The 10,819-nt window shown below is 50.8% G+C and overlaps 1 protein-coding gene across 3 annotated transcripts in view; it reads left to right on the forward strand.

The window, feature by feature from the left end:
* GRIP2 (glutamate receptor interacting protein 2) overlaps nt 1-10,819 on the forward strand; it is a 42,192-nt gene that overhangs the window by 511 nt on the left and 30,862 nt on the right. The window lies entirely within an intron of this gene.

A 10,819-nucleotide genomic window follows, 5' to 3' on the forward strand; every position in this document is an offset into this window, starting at 1 on the left:
GCTGGCTGCCTGTCTCTCCAGCCTCATCCTGCTGGGCTGCCTTCCTCCCTTGCTCCCCCCTCCCCCAGCTTATCAAGAGCCACCAGCAGGTCACGCTGGCGCTACCCCTGTTGATCCCTTCCCACACTCAACATACTTTTGATGGTACCTCTTTGAAACAGTTTCAAGGGCAGGGGCTGTGGTCCCAATGGACAGATGAGGAAACAGGCTCCGGGGGTGGGGGGGCGTTGCCCACCCAAGGCCCCACAGCTACGGTGAAGCGGCCAAGCCAGGACTGGCACCCAGATGACTTTTATAGCCCAGTGAACTTAGTCTCCCACTCCACACCCATGGCCAGGGGCAGAGACAGGGCCACCCCCAGGTCCCCAGATAATAACACAGATAATAATAGTAGCTGACAGCTCTTGAGATCTGACTTTGTGCCAGGCTCTGTTCTAAGCTCTTTCTGTGCATTTTCTCACTTAATGTTCACAATACTGTGAATTTGGTACTATTCTTCTCTCCATTTCACAGCTGGGGAAACTGAGGCATGGAGGTGTTAAATGACTTGTCCAAGGCCACACAGCCAGAAGTAGCAAAGCTGGGATTTGACCCCGTGTAGTCTGCCCCTGCTCCCTCCTGGGGACTACACTATTAATGGGGGCACTGCCTTCCTGGCCTGGATTTATCTGTTCTCTCGACCTAAGGCTCAGGTTAGTGGGGTGAGCTTGTCCTGCAGTGGTCAGAGCCACAAGGTCAGTAGTGCCCTGGAGACTTCCCCTGGAGGACTACCGGGGAGGTGTCTTCCCCCACCTCATGGGCCTATGGCCTCCACCTGGGTTCAGACCTCAGCATTGCCTGCCTGGACCTTTGCCCCAGTCTCTTCCTTGGCCTTCTAGCCTCCACCCCACCTCCCCATGCTGCTCTGGGAGGGAGCTTGCTAAAACTCAAATCTGATCACAGCTCCTTTTTTTTTTTTTAAAGATTTAATTTATTTATTTGTCAGAGAGAGAGAGAGCACAAGCAGGGGGAGTGGCTGAGCAAGGAGCCCGATGTGGGGCTCGATCCCAGGACCCTGGAATCATGACCTGAGCCGAAGGCAGACGCCTAACTGACTGAGCCACCCAGGTGTCCCACACAGCTCCTTGTCTTGGCGTTCAAGGCCCTTCTTCATCTCCCTGGCTTTTTCTCTCTCTGTTGACTTACTTGACGCCCACCCTCACCACTGCAGTCCTCACCCTAGTCTCCTCCCCAGGCCACAGAACCTCATGATTACATCTGCCATAGTTGATGTCAGCACTGAGACTTTTTTTTTTTTTAAGAAAAGTCCAAAGATGGAGCTTAGGCACAGTGGGATCCAGGTGCTCAGTTAACCTCATTAGGACTCTGGGTCTCTGCTTCTCTTTAGGTAAGCTTCATTTTCATGCAGACTCACTCCTCTCTTTGAGGTGCCCAGAGGGCCCTATAACCCTTGAGTTTAAGGTCAACCAGGTCAGTCATCTCTAAGGAAAGAGAACCTGTTTCCAATTGTTCCAGCAAACATCCCAGGGCCACCTTTTGTTGGCCCAACTTGGATCACATGCTCACCCCTGACCTGATCACTAGGCCTCTGATTGACCAGCCAGGCCCTGGGGGGGGGGGGGGGACAAGAGCAAGGGGGACAGGAGCAGCCAACAGGTGGCCACTCCATACACTCTCCACATTTTGCAGGGAAGGCTGAGGCCCCGAGAAGTCAGGCCCCTTGCAGAGCTCCTCAGTGAGAGCCAGGCTTGGGGTTGGGGTCTGTGAAACGCACTGCTCAGTGCCCTTTCTCTGCGCCTGATGGACTCCTGCCTGCACATGTCCTGTCTTGCTTCTGGGAGCCTTGTTCACCACCCACTAACCCTAAGCCCCTGCGGAAAGGGATGTGACCAGGCTTGGGTGCACAGTAGGCCTGAATAGAGATTTTGGCAGGAAGCTCCACCTCCAGCCCCTCAGTGTTCACTCTCTGCCTCCCTGCCACAAAGTGGTCTTTGTTCCCAGGGCCTACTGGGCCTCAGTGAGCACCGGCCGCCCAGCCAGGTCCTAGGAAGGCTCAGACAGGCTGTGTATGCATGTCACGGGGGTAGGGGAGGGTAGTCCTTCCGCTGTGGCCTGGGCCGCCCATCCTCTGAGGGACTCTCACCATAACTGCCTAGATCGTCAGGCAGGCCTGACCTCCTACCCCACAGCAGGGGCTGTGGCCACGGGGAAACCCCAGGCCCTTGATCACAGAGGCCGCAGTGTGGAACCAGGGAGGTCCAGCTTTGCATCCTGGCTCTGCCTCTTCCTGATTTTGTGACCTTGAACAACTTATTTCACCTCTTTGATCCCCATCCTCCTACTCTGTAAGTAGGAATTGAATTCCATATTATTTACTGAGTACTTACCGTATGCCACGCTTTCCATGCTGGACATGGTAGTGAGCAGACAGACGTAACCCAGCCTTCTGGACCTGGTATCCTAGTGGGCAGAGGTGGATAGTAAATGAGATCATGACATTTTTTTAAAAAGTGAGGTCTGTTACATAGTGTTGAGTTCATGAAAAAGATAAAGCAGGAAAGGAGGGTATGAGAGGTGCTAGAGGTATGTGTGTGTGTGTGCGGGGGAAGGTTGTGCAACAAGTTTATTGGGGAGGACCTTCCTGAGAAGATGACATTTCCACAAATTCCTGAAGGACGTGAGGGAGGGAATTTGTGAATCCTGGGGAAGAGCCTTCTGGGCAGAGGGAATAGCCAATGCAAAGGCCCTGGGGTGGGCACAAGTCTGGTGTGGGGAACAGTAGGAAGACCAGGGAACTGGAATGGAGCTGGCGAAGGGGAGAGTGTTAGGAGGTGATGTCAGGGAGGCCGAGGGACTGTCAATTGTGGTGAGAACTTTTGCTTTTATTCTTCACAGAGTGAAATGAATCTTTTTACTGCCCCAGGCAGCCACCGTCAGGAAATAAAACGGTTCCATTGATGACCCAGTTTTAAGGTCATGCTCCTCAATATTGCTGGTTTCAGGGTGAGGCGGGAGAGCCTCGGCCCAGAAGAGGCAGAAGGCCGAGGCCTGACTCGAGCCTGCACCCTCATCCCACATGATGTTGGGGTCACCGTGGGCTCTAGGGCCATGGCAGGGATGTCAGCCTGGGCGTGGCTTCAGGGCCCAGTGCCAGGCGTCCCACACACCTCATGGAGGGGGGATAGTGGACTGGCAGGCTCTTCAGATCATGCCCACGGCCCCTGGTACTCTGCTGTGCCCAGCCTCTGGGTGCTTGAGTCCTACCTCGAGGCCTCCTGGAGGCTGGTCCTGGCTTCCCTGGTGCCACTCCTTTGGGGTCCCTTAGCCTTGTGTTTAGAGGGCGAGCGCACAGCCGAGGGGTAAGGATGTGGCTTGCTGGGAGGCCAGAAAGATCTGGACTCCAGTCCTTTCTCTGCAGCTCACCAGCTGAGTGACCTCTCTGGGCCTCAGTCCCCGCATCTATAAAATGAGGAAGTCGGCGAGCTTCTCTCCTGACGCTTTCGGCAGAGTTAAATGAGTTAGTGCATGGAAAGTGTGGGCCTGGCGCTCCTTTTTCATGTTCTTTTTTCTCAATCCTTGGCAGCAAGTGAATCGGGCATCTACTTTTAAAATCTCTTGGTATATTTCTTGCTTCCCTTAAAAACATGCATTGAACAGAAGGAGGGGTCATGCTGTTGCCAAGTTGATCTTTCCTTGCTTCTCTCTCTGTGGGAGGCAGCCTCTGGAGAGACTTGTCAGCTGTGGGGATCAGGGATCGGGGCTGTCACTCCGAGGTCAGCCTGTACCGGATGTGTCTCCATCCAGCTATCTGCCCTGGTCTAGCCTGCAATGGCCTGAGGGGCATCCTTCTGTGGGCAGTGCCCAAAGGAGCTGGGCTGTTGCCTGGAGTGCAGGGATCTCAGAGCCATAGGCATGACGGCGGAGTCTCCCCAGGACTGTCATGGCGTGGGAGGAGGAGGCTGGAGGGGGCCCATGGCTCTGCCACTTAAGAGTTGTGTGACGCTGGGAAGTTCCCTTGACCTCTCTGTGCCTCCGTTTCCTCATCTATCACATGGGGATGATAATGGCACCCACTACATAGGAGTATCGTGAGGCTAAAGTGGTAATCATTTTAAAGGTCATAGAACATGGCTTGGGTTCAAATCTCGACCCTGCTCCTTACCATTGGAAGTCAGTTAACCTTTGTGTGTCTCGGTTTGCCCCTCTGTAAAATGGGAATACTGATCATACCATCGCAGAAGGTAGTGAGGATGAAACGAGACAGTGCTTACGAAGCACCTAGCACAACACCCAGCGCTTAATCAGAAGGAGTTGTTACCATTATTGATCTACGAAAACGTTTCTAACAAGGTCAGCGATGGGGGCAGAGAGAGAACTCCTGAGTTTCATGGCTTCTGTGTATACCCCATCATCCCACTAATTCCTCACACCGCCCCAGGAGGTGAGCCCTCGCACTGTGCGGAGGAGAAGCCTGAGGCTCAGAGAGAAGTGACTTGTCCCGGATCCCTAGCCAGTGGGCAGCAAGGTTTAGAATCAGAATCTGAAGCTGGCCTAAGTCCAAAGTCCATCCTTCCTTTTCCCCCGCAATGCCTGCCGAGGTGGAACAACCAAGCTGGGACTGGCAGATCCCTTGGGGGTGTGCGGGCACAGCGAGCAGCTGCTGCCCCCGGAGGTGGCCGTGGGCCACTGGGGACAGTTGTGAAGGGTGGACCCAGGAGCCCCCTTCTTCTCCTCAGCGTGGGGCTGGGCTGGCCCTGCTGGTGGCTGGCCCTCCCTTCAGTCATTTCCTCTTCTTCTCAGGTTGAGCCTCTGGGCCTTCGTTTTCTCAGTACCGCCCCCCGCCCCCCCAAGATGCGGAATGCTGCCTCCTTGAGGCCCAGAGAGCTCGGCTCAGTCACTGCTGAGTCTGTGGCCCCGCCCTCCCGTGCCCCTCTCTTGCTGAGGCGGGATCCTGGCAAAGGCAGCCTGGCCAGGGGCAGACTTCCTTTTCCCTTTGTCAAAGCTCAATAGCTTCCTGGGGCCCCAGAGAGACGGGGATAATGAAGGCAAATTAGCAAAGCTTTCAAGAGAAATAAAATAAAAAAGAAAGGCAGCCGCCCACCCCTGGCTGCAGTGCGGGGCGGGGGACCAGGTGTACCCTGTGTTCTCAGCACTGCCTCGCTCCCTTCGGCTCCCCCGACGAAGGGCCAGCCCGCATCTGCCGGGCCAGGCTGGCATCGCTGTGGAAATGCATTTCCCTCGGAAGCGGGTTCTTACAGGACGGATTGACTGAAGGCAAAAGCTCATAATTGCCCATTGCTGGAAGGAGGAGACGGGGAAAAAAGAAACACGCGGATAAAAATATCTCTGTTTTTATGCACGTTTCCAGCTGAAAATTGGTGGGAAAGATGTTTTTGAAAAGCCTTCATCTCTAAGCATATAATTACCAAGTCCCAGAACAAAAAAGAGACAGAGCGGGAGAGAGCGAGCAGGTTCTGTGAGGGAGGAGGACTGGGGTCTGAACCCCCATGGGGTTTTCTATAAATAAAATAATTCCCTCAAATTCTCAAGCCTGGGCTGGCTGGAGCCTGCAATGGGGGGGATACACCCCTATTTTATGGATGGAGAAATAGAGACTCAAATCATACAGCCAATTGGAAATTCCGGCCCTGCCTTGATTCTTGGTTTGAATGCTGCCTCAGTTTCCCCCCTCCCTGGGATGCTCATGAAAGTGGGGCAGTGTTGGTGAACAGGCATCTGCAAACATGGTAGCATTCCTCATAGGGTGCCTTCCTGAATATGGTAGGGGGTCTTGGATATCCAGAAGCCTCTTATCTAGCAATTAGCTGTCCCGAGTGGCCTCAGTCTCCAAGAGAGCTCATCAAAGCCACACACTAAAATGCACGTGCCTTCCCTAGAGAGGACTCTCTCCACTCCCTATTTATTGCACCCCCCCCCCCCCGCTCTTTGTCTGCACGCAGTTGTATGAATTCTGGTTTGCAGCACACAGTCAGCCTGCCTGACGGCCAGGAAAAGAGATGCTCACAGCCTGCCCCCAAAGCCAGCAACAAATTATAGAAAGGAGGGAGTTGGGGTCACTCAGTGTTGAGATGAGCACACCGGACACTTCTGACCCAGTGGAGTCATTGCAGCCCAATTCAGCACCGTGCACTTCCGTGGAGCAAAATCCGAATATTGAGGTGTAGATGGGGAGGAGAGGCAGTCTGGAAGCCAAATGTGGAGGACACCTCAGAGACACCCTGGACATGGGTCCTGTCTTTCAGAGCCAACATCCTGCAGGCTTTGGGGGTCCACATTTGGGGATCCCACTGTTCCTCACTCTAGGTTTCTGGATTTTTTTGTTTTTAATATCTGGGTTCCAAACACCACATTTAACTCACTGTTGTTTCATGCTCCATTCTTTGGGATCCTACTGCTCTGAATTTGGTGAACTTGACCCTCTGCTTTCTTGTCCTCTCCTTAGGAGATAATCTTCCCCCTCCCCCCTCCCCAGACTCAAACCTGGAGCCAGCAAGCTTATCTCTGGTCTTCCCAGGACAGCCCAGGAGAGAGGGATTTTCCAGTGGCAGAATCTCATTTGCAGGGGATAAGACAAATTTTAATTCCAGAATTGCCCACGTGAAATACCAGAGATGTTCGCTGTCACATAGCTGATAGAACCCAGTCTTTTTAATTTTATTAGCTAACATCTTGTTGAATCTAAATGAAGTGCAAATTAGGGAACCGTAATGGGAGGCATTATACTTAATGGCGTGTTGCCTGAATTGGTGGATGGTGTGAATAAGGGGCCTGGGGGACGAGGTGGAGGGGGGCTAGTGAGCAAAGCTGCTGGGGGCCCAACTCCAGGGGCCCTGGAAATGATTCTGGGCTTAACTGCTGTCTGATTTGTTATTAACTACCTTCTGGAAAGCAAAGGGAGCCTAGCCTTGGTCTGCAGAAGCAGAGTGCTGGGGGAGCTGGGTGGTTTCTCAGTGGTTAGAGCTGCAGGTGGTGAAGGGTCTCCTCTTCCTGAGATCCTGGCTGGGCCATGATCCTGACCTCATGCCAAACCTGACCCAGTCCCAGCCTGGGCCCCACCCAGACTCTAGAGCAGTGATTGTCAAGGCGGGGGGTCGGGTGGAGAAATATTGCTCCCCTAGGGGATGTTTGGCGATGTCTGGAGTTATGTTTGGTTGTCATGATGCGGTGGGGTGCTACTGGCATCTAGTGGTTAGAGGGCAAGGATGCTGCCGACCATCCTGCAATGCAGAAGAGAGCCCCCCACCACCACGACGTGGAATTATCTAGCAAAAAAAGATGTCAGTAGTGCAGAGGTCGAGAAACCTGCTGTAGTTTGAACCCTGTCCCTGATTCTGACTGAGCCCTGACCCTGACCTCAAGCTGAGCCCTGACCTTGACCCAGGCTGACTCCACCCCCCACTGAAACCCAATCTGATCCTCTCTCTCCTGCAAAGGACCTGGCTGGGATGGGATACTCAGCTTCTGCCCCTGGCCGGGACTGATTCCTCTTCAGCCCTGCTTCCTCTCCAGCCCTGCTTCCTCATGCCTCCACCGAGGAAGGAAGATAGGTCCTGCGAGTTAGGTCTCGCCATGGCCAGAGGCTTGGGGAGAGGAGTGGCCTTCCCACCGCTGGTGAAGAGCTGAGCCAGGGTCTGCCCTCGGGCTGGGCTGAACCCTGAGCCCATCATCTTAACACTGGGCTAGGGTAGAGCTGCAGGGATGAGGGCAGCTGGAGAGTTCTTCTTCCAGAACAGGCGGGGGCATGTGCAGGCTCAAGTGAGGCTCAAGGAAGCTGTGGAAGGCCAAGGAGCATACCTGGTGCTGGGAGGGGTGGCCCCCTGGGGCAGCACGGGAGAACCTGCCAGCCTGATGGTTTGTCACTTGTCTTTGCTCAGCTCAGTCCTGTGCTGAGAAAGGACCTGGAGAAGGAGTGTGAAAAAAATAAACTGGTCCAGAGAGTCTGGAACATGGGGTGGCATGGGCAAGGGGCCTGGGGTCGGGTCCTGGCTTTTTGCAGAAGCTGCCTTGGCTAAGGACTTTGCCCCTCTGAGTCACAAGTTTTCTCCTCTGTCAAGTGGAAGTGACGGTGGTAGCATCTGCCTCCTCCCAGGGCCACTGTGAGAAGTGAAGGAGATAGAAGGGGATAGCGTGGTTGGTTGGTGCATGACGCATGAGCCCCCTTCCCCTTACCTGTCAGGGCATTCAGGAGAATCCAGAATATGCATGGTGCCTAAGACAAGGAGGTGCTGAGGGGAGGCAGGGGCTCTGGCATTCTCACAGAGCAGGTAACCTGAAACCTTCCAGCTTCAAACTCCTTTGAGATGCACAGATGAATTCACAGGAAATGAAGAGGGTGAGCTGGAGAGGAGATAGGCATGGTCTGTATAACCACTTCTCTCAATTTTGTGCTGGATGTCTTGCCGGTGCAAAAAGGCAAATAACAAAAATAAAAAGTATTAAGTTTAGAAAGTAAGAAATGAAATTGTCATTTTTCACAGATGACAGAAAATCCTGAAGAACCTACAGATAAATGATTAGAATTAATATGGGGATTTTAAAGGTCAGAATACAAAATTAACTGTATTATTATATGCCAGCAACAAATGATTAGAAAATTAAATTTGAAAAACAGTCCAATTTACAATAGCATTAAAACACTTCAAATATCAGGGCGCCTGGGTGGCTCAGTCGTTAAGCGTCTGCCTTCGGCTCAGGTCACGATCCCAGGGTCCTGGGTTGGAGCCCTGCATCCGGCTTCCTGCTCTGTGGGAAGCCTGCTTCTCCCTCTCCCATTCCCCCTGCTTGCGTTGCCTCTCTTGCTGTGTCTCTCTCTGTCAAATAAATAAATAAAATCTTTATTAAAAAAAAACTTCAAATATCTAGAAATATAGTTAAAGAAAGATGTACAAGATCTTTGCCCATGAAAATACATAATATTCTTGGCAGAGATTAAAGAAGACAAAAATAAATGAAAGAATAGACCATGTTCATTGATTGGAAGACCCAGTATTGTAAAGATGTCACCTGTCCAGATTGATCTATAAATTCTATACATTTCTCATCAAAAAACAAAGAGAAAACTGAAAAATGGTAGGATGAGTGTAGGCTGATGCTGAGGCTTCCCTTTTGGGGTGGTAGCAGGAATGAGGGTGTTAGCTGGTCTCTAACCAAGGGCTTGGGTTTTAATAGCTTAAGGATACAGGAGATGATGTCCCTTATACTTTCCCCAGTTGGAACTCACACCCCAGCAGAAAGCCAGGACCTTTAAAAAGATATACTCTCAGTGAAAGTGGGGATTTAGAAAATATCTGTGCATCTACCAAAGAGAGAGCCTGTCTGTCTCAACTAGGTCTTGGGTGGTCTCCTTTGAGAATTTGTGACCTGAGATGTGCCCCTTGGTTCTGTCGAAGGTTGTAATTCACACTACGCCCCTGGTTCCAGAATCCCTGAGCCAAGGTGTTGGTAATGATGCCTTGGCAGACACTGAGGGGAAGGAATTGCAAATGCTCTCTGGACCCTGGAGGGACCTGCTCGCAACCAGGCTGAATAAGATTTCCACAGATAAAGCCCCACTAAAGATGAGCTCACAATCTAACAATTACCAAACACATGAGGAAATAGTTCCCTGGGAGGGAGAGTCATCAATGTCCCAGACAGCAGAAACAGCCCTCAAGAGTCTGAGATAATAGAAGACTGAGTAACAGATAAACATTGAAAAGATTTAAAATTATTAGAGACATAAAAGGCACAATAGAAAAGGATAGAACAGCATATGAAAGCAGAATGAGAATATAAGCAAAAGGACCAAACAAAGCTTTCCAAAACCAAAAATGTACTCGTTGAAATCAAAAGATCATTGGAATTGGGAAGATTTGAATATGGAGTGGGTATTAAATTAATAATTACGGAATCATTTTAATTTTATAAGGTGTGATAATGGTATTTTTGTTGGATAAGAAATATGTTCCTATTTTTTTAATGCATACTGAAATATTTAGAGGTGTAATTTCATCATGTCTGGGGTTTGTTTTAAAGTATTTCAACATAGAGGGGAGCCTGAGTGGCTCAGTGGGTCAAGCGACCAACTCTTGGTTTCAACTCAGGTCATGATCTCAGGGTATGAGATGGAGCCCTGCCTTGGGCTCTGTGCTTAGCTCAGAGTCTGCTTGAGACTCTCTCTACCTCTCCTTCTGCCCCTCTCTCCTGGTCACACAAACACACACACACACACACACACACTCTAGCAAATAAATAAATAAATCTCTAAAAAATAATAAATGTAATAAATAAAACAAAATATTTCAACATAGATAAAAATATATGGAATAAATATGACAGTGTTAATAATTGTTAAAACTAGATGTTGGGTAAATAGGACTCATTATACCAGTGGTTCTCAAACTTCAGTGTGAACAGAGACACCTTTGCCAAACACAGATTATTGTATCTGACAAAGGACTTGTATCCAGAATATATAAAAATTTGATAACAAGAAAACAACCCAACTTAAAAATGGACAAAAACTTTGGATAGACACTTCACCAATGAAGATATGTATGGATGGCAAATAAGGAGAAGCATACGACATCATTAGTCATTAGGCAAGTGCACATTTAAAACCACAATAAGAGGGACGCCTGGCTGGCTTAGTCGGTGGAGCATGTGACTCTTGATCTCAGGGTTGTGAGTTCCAGCCCCACGCTGGGTGTAGAGTTTACTTAAAAATAAAATCTTGGGGCGCCTGGGTGGCTCATTCATTAGGCATCTGCCTTCGGCTCAGGTCATGATCCCACAGTCCTGGGATCGAGCCCCGCATCGG

The sequence above is a fragment of the Leptonychotes weddellii genome, chromosome 1 (genome assembly GCF_054177405.1).
Source record: "Leptonychotes weddellii isolate Sample4059 chromosome 1, ASM5417740v2, whole genome shotgun sequence".
NCBI classification, from domain to species: domain Eukaryota; kingdom Metazoa; phylum Chordata; class Mammalia; order Carnivora; family Phocidae; genus Leptonychotes; species Leptonychotes weddellii.